Here is a 6,108-nt window from a genome sequence, read left to right as displayed (position 1 = left end):
TTCCCATTTAAACTTAGACTTCTCCCATTCAGATTTATCCATATTATCTTGTAATACTTGATACATAACAAAAATATAACCCTTTTTAGGCATAGAAGAAATCAAAGACTCAAACTCCGACAATTCAGGTAAAACCATCTCTCTACCATACATTTTGTTTTACCAGTGACCAAAGTTGATAATAAACAAATAAAGAATCTTCAGCAATATCAAAATGCTCTTTCAGTTGAATAAAAGAAAGAAATTGACCTTCTAGAAAACAAACTTGCAATATTTTTATACCCTTAAAATCCCAGTTCTTTAAATGACTATTAAACAATGAAAAAGGAATAAGTTCATTATTATATAATGGCATTGAAATAGATAATTTACCTTTTCATCCTTTAGTCTTATTCTTTTTTGTCCATAACATCAATAAATGTTTTAATATTGACACACCATACTCCCATAATAAATCTATACCAAAATATAAATTGATGTACTGCAGTTTCAGAAATACACGCCATCTCAACTTTAGCCCAATTTGGAGATTGATCCAGATCCATCAAACCACTAATAAATTTAAGTTGGGCTGCCTCATAATAATTCTGATAATGAGGTAATTGCAAACCACCTAATGCATACTTCCAAGTGAGCTTATTTAATGCTACCCTTGGTAGTTTACCTTCCCATAAAAATTCCCTAGTAGCTTTATTTAAATCCTGAAAAAAGTTCCTTGTAAGAAAACACGGTATTGATTGAAACAAATTTTGAATACGTGGAAAAATATTCATTTTAATGCAATTAACCCGGCCAATTAAAGTTAACGGAAAGTCTTTCCACTTTCTTCTCTGCTTTTATCTTTTTCAACAATGGAACATAATTTAATTTATATAAAGATTGATACTCAGTATTCACAATTATTCCTAAATATTTAATTTTATCTGTTCATTTCAAACTAATAACATTTTTATAAACTGAATAATCTCCTTCACCTACCAGTAAAATTTCACTTTTATCCCAATTTACTTTATACCCAGATAATGATCCATACTGCAATAAACATTCCCATAAACACGGCAAAGATTGTTCCGGATTTGTTAAATGTATCAAAACATCATCTGCAAATAAATTAATCTTATACTCTTCATCCAAAACTCTCATCCCTTGTATCTGTTCATTTTGCTGTATTAATTGAGCTAATGGTTCAATGACCAATGCAAATAGGGCTGGTGACAATGGACAACCCTGTCAAGTACAACACATTAATTTAAATAATTACAAAATCTGTCCATTTGTCACCACTCTAGCAGTCAGGTTTGTATATAAAGCTTTAACCCAGCCAATAAAAAAGGGGCCAAATTTAAACTTTTCCAAGAACTTAAATAAAAAATTCCATTTGACCCTATCAAAAACTTTTTCCGCATCAAGTGCAACCACCATTGGATGGTTGGGCTGCCGTTGGTATGCATTGGTCAAACTAATTAGTCAAAGAATATTATCCAAAGCATATCTATTTTTAATAAAACCTGTTTGATCTATGTGTATAAATTTAGGTAAATTGTTAGCAAGCCAATTTGCTAACAATTTAGCTATTATTTTATAGTCCACATTCAATAAAGAAATAGGTCTATACGAAGAGACTTTTAATAGGTCTCTATCTTTCTTTGGAATTACAGTAATTAAATCACTAGAACAAGATTCTGGTAACTCATAATGTTTGGTCACTTGTTGTAATACCTCCCCAAACACCGAAGATAAATCTTCATAAAAAAACTTTATAAAATTCCACCGAAAACCTGTCATACTTAGCATTAGGCATTTCCATCATAGTAGTCTTAATTTCTAAATCTGTGAATGGAGCTTCCAAATCTATAATATCCTCTTCATCTAATGCTGGTAAGTTTAATGTAGATAAAAAAGAATCAATAGATCCATTATCCTGTTTCCCCTCAGAAGTATATAATTTTTAATAAAAAGAATAAAACTGTTCATTGATTTCCTGCGGTTTATAGGTAACTATTGAATCCTTTTTAACAGCATTAATAACCCTTGAGATTTGCTCCTTTTTTAACTGCCACGCAAGTACTTTATGCGCCTTCTCACCCCACTCATAATATCGTTGTTTGGTTCGATTAAGTAAACATTCAAATTGATAAGTCTGTAACATATTATATCACAATTTCAATCTAGTCAAAGCTATCTTCTGATCTTCTGTTACTCCCTTCTGAAATTCCTTCACCAATTCATCAATCTGCTTTTCTAATTTAATACTTTCAGCCATATACCCTTTCTTAACTTTAGTAGCATAATTTGTCCTCTTAAATAATCCTTTAATGCATCCCATACTACAAATCTACTTTGAACAGAGTTAACATTTTCCGTTAAGAAAAAATTAATCTGTTTCTTAACAAAAGCAACAAACTCAGGTTTTTTTAACAACATTGTATTAAACCTCCATTTATAAGATGGACGAAACACCTCCGAACTTTCATAAGAAAAAAAAATAAAGAATGATCAGATATTACTCTACTTTTATAATATGCCTGCAATATCTTTCCCTGTAAATGTGCCAATATTTTAAAAAAATATTCTAGAAAAAAAATCATGCCTAGAAGAATAAAAAGAGAAATCTTTCTCTATTGGATTAATTCTTCTCCAAATATCTACCAAATTTAAGTCTTTCATTAAAGCCCCGGTTTGTATTGCCATTTTTGATTTTCTAATATATTTTGGGGATTTATCCATTAATAGATCCAAAATGCAATTAAAATCTCCCCCAACTTGAATATTTTCATTAGCTTGACTTAATAACAAAAAGGCATCTGAAATAAAACATTTATCATCCACATTAGGTGCATAGATATCAAGTAAAGTCCAAAGTTCATTAAAAACTTTACAATCCACTTTTAAAACCCTCCCAGCATTCCCCTCTACAGTCTGTAACTCAAAAGATAAATTCTTATAAATTAAATCACTACACCTTTTGCCTTAGAGATAAATGAAGAAGAAAAAGCATGACCAACCCAATCTCTTTTCAATTTCAAATGTTCTTTTTCAGTCAAATGTGTTTCTTGTAAAAAAGCAATATCAATTTCCATTTTCTTAATATAAGCTAAAACTCACTTTTGCTTAATTGGATTATTTAATCCTTGAACATTAAAAGTTGCAAATTAATATTCAGCGTAATGATCTCTGTGGCTTGGAGGCTCCCAATGGCAGCTCCATGGTTCCAGCTGGACAGGTAGGCCTCAGTTCTATAGCACTTTAAAAAAGTAATTTTTTCTGTAGTTGAACCTTAGATTTTTTAATATTAGCCGCCATTATAGACAACAAATGTACTTTGAAGCAGAAATAAAATTTTTATATATGTAGATTAAAGTTTAAAAATGGGTGTTTAAAAAAACTGGTTGGGGAGGATTTGGACCGCACGTCTGACCTCTATGCCATCTTGCCACACCCCATCAGCTGCTGGAATCTCAAATCAGAGAATTTCTGGAGGGACTCAGCAGTTCAGACAGCCGTGTTGATACAACCACAAGCCTACTGCAGGGGACGACCCTTGTACCTGCAGGAAGACCACCTGGGAGGCTGACTCCACCTGACTGGCCAGGATATAGACCTTGACCTAGCCTCGCCAAGGCCAGTCACAAATGGAACCATCGAGACTGAAACTAGTGTACAAGACTTCAAGTGGATTAAAGCTTGTAGTACAGCGCACCACAATTTAATCCACTTAAAAATTTAAAGACCATGGAGAAGTTCCTCACCGTCGGAAGTCTGGAAATTGACCCCCAACATCCAGATACTCCATCGCGCTTTGAGATCTGGAAGCATGCGATTGAAGTGATCATCCAGGTGCAGGCTGAGGTAATTAACACGAACCAGAAATGCCTCACTATATTGGGCCCCCACACTTTCCAAACCATCAGAAACTGCTCTTACTATAAACCTGTGATAGGCAAACTGGAAAGCATGTATAGGCCACCAACGAACATGCTCTATGCCTGGTACCTGCTCAGCATCAGGGTGCAGCAGCCAGGTGAGATGGCAGAAGCCTACCTGGGGGTTCTGTGTGAGCTAGCTCGCCCATGCCTGACCGAGACTTGGTGACCAAAGGGGAGGTGGAGCAACTCATCTGGGATGCTTGTGTGCAAGGGCTGCGATCGAGGGGCACCCGACAGAGGCTGCTGGAGGAAAATACTGTCTCCCTTTGGTAGTCCGCTCTCTGGAGGCTGCAGCCCACCATGTGGAGGTATTTGATGCTCAGCTTAATCAACCTTCTGCCTGGCCAATGCCGCCGACCGCTGTCGCTGAAGGGCCCTATGGGGAGGAAATGATTGCCACTGCAGATGCAGCTGCCGCTGTAAGTTACTTCTGACCACTTCTGGTTGGGTCACCCGACTGCACTAAGGCCACATGTGTCTGCCGGGCACCGCCATCATGGGCCAGCTGGCCCCCAACTGCTGCAATTCGCTCACCTCACAAACAAGACAATGTGGTCAACATGAACATGTACACGATCATGCACACGACGCATCCCACGCCCCAGAAGGAAGCCTCTGGCTGCAACTCACCACAACCATTGGGGAGCAGTGACACGGACCCCAAGATGGTCCTAGCATCCACCATGCTAAAGAAGGGCATTCCCCATGGACTCGGGCACTCGATAATGAACATCACTGTCAATGGCAAAGTAATAAAATGCCTGTTTGATAGCGGCAGTACTGAGATCTTTGTGCACCCGAACATGGCCTGGATGCTGAAATTAAAGGTACACACCACAAACTTCTCTATCACCTTTGCTGCTCAAAATCAGTCTACTACAGCACTCGGGCATTGCTCATCAGATCTGACAGTGGGCGGGGAAACATATCAAAGGTTAACGCTCCTAGTAATGCCCAAGCTCTGTACCCCAGTCATCTTAGGGCTGGACTTCCAGTGCCACCTCCAAAGCCTAACCCTTGCCTTTAGTGGTCCACTTACACCGCTCACTGTCCGCAGCACAAAGCCCAGCGACAGCCCCCAGTCAACCTGCAGCCTCTCCACATTGCAGATTTCCCCCTCCATCCCTCTTCAACTACCTAATGCTGGACTGCAAGCCCATAGCTGCCAAGAGCAGGCACTATTGTACGGCTGTCAGGGTCTTCATCAAGGCAGAGGTGAGGTGGCTTCTGGCGGAAGGTATCATAGAGCCCAGCATCAGCCCCTGGAGAGTCCAGGTCCTAGTGGTAAAAAGGGGTAACAAACAGAGGATGGTCATCGATTACAGCCAGACCATCAACAGGTACGCCCAACTGGACACCTACCCCTACCTAGAATAGCCAACATGGTCAACAAGATAGCCCGGTATAAGGTCTTCTTGACAATTTACCTAAAGTTGGCCTACGCCAGCTCCTTATCCACGCCCGAGATAAACCATATACTGCATTTGAGGCAGACGGGCGCCTCTACCAGTTCCGTCGAGTTCTCTTTGGGGTTACTAATGGGGTCTTCCTGTTCCAGTGGGAGATGGACAGCATGGTAGACCGGCACAATCTAAGAGTGACCTTGCTGTACTTGGAAAATGTCACCATCTATGGCCAACGTGGAAAGATTTCTCCGGACATCTGAGGAGCTGAACCTCACTTACAACAAAGAAAAGGGCATGCTCAGCACCACCTGCCTTACCATCCTAGGGTACATCGTGGAACATGGTGTCATTGGATGCATCCATCCACTAATGGAACTGCCCCTCCCCCACATGCTAAAGGCCCTCCACAGGTGCATTGGGTTCTTCTCCTATTACTCTCAGTGGGTCCCTTGCTTCTCGGACAAGGTCCGCCCACTGGCCCAAGTCACCACCTTTCTCCTCCCCCAAAGGGACAAGCAGTCTTCGTTCACATCAAGCAGGATATCACTGATGCCATGATGCATGCCATGGATGAGGATACCCCATTCTGGGTGGAGTGCGTTGCTTTTGATGTTGCCCTTGCGGCCACCCTCAACCAAGGGGGTCAACCCGTGGCCTTCTTCTCCAGGACCCTTCACGGTTCTGAGCTCAGGCACTATGCCATTGAAAAGGAGGCCCAGGCGATTGTGGAAGTGGTCCACCACTGGTGCCACTACCTGGCAGGTAGGAGCTTCATC

Source organism: Narcine bancroftii, chromosome 3 (assembly GCF_036971445.1).
Source record: "Narcine bancroftii isolate sNarBan1 chromosome 3, sNarBan1.hap1, whole genome shotgun sequence".
Taxonomy (NCBI): domain Eukaryota; kingdom Metazoa; phylum Chordata; class Chondrichthyes; order Torpediniformes; family Narcinidae; genus Narcine; species Narcine bancroftii.
Note: the sequence above shows the minus strand (reverse complement) of the source record.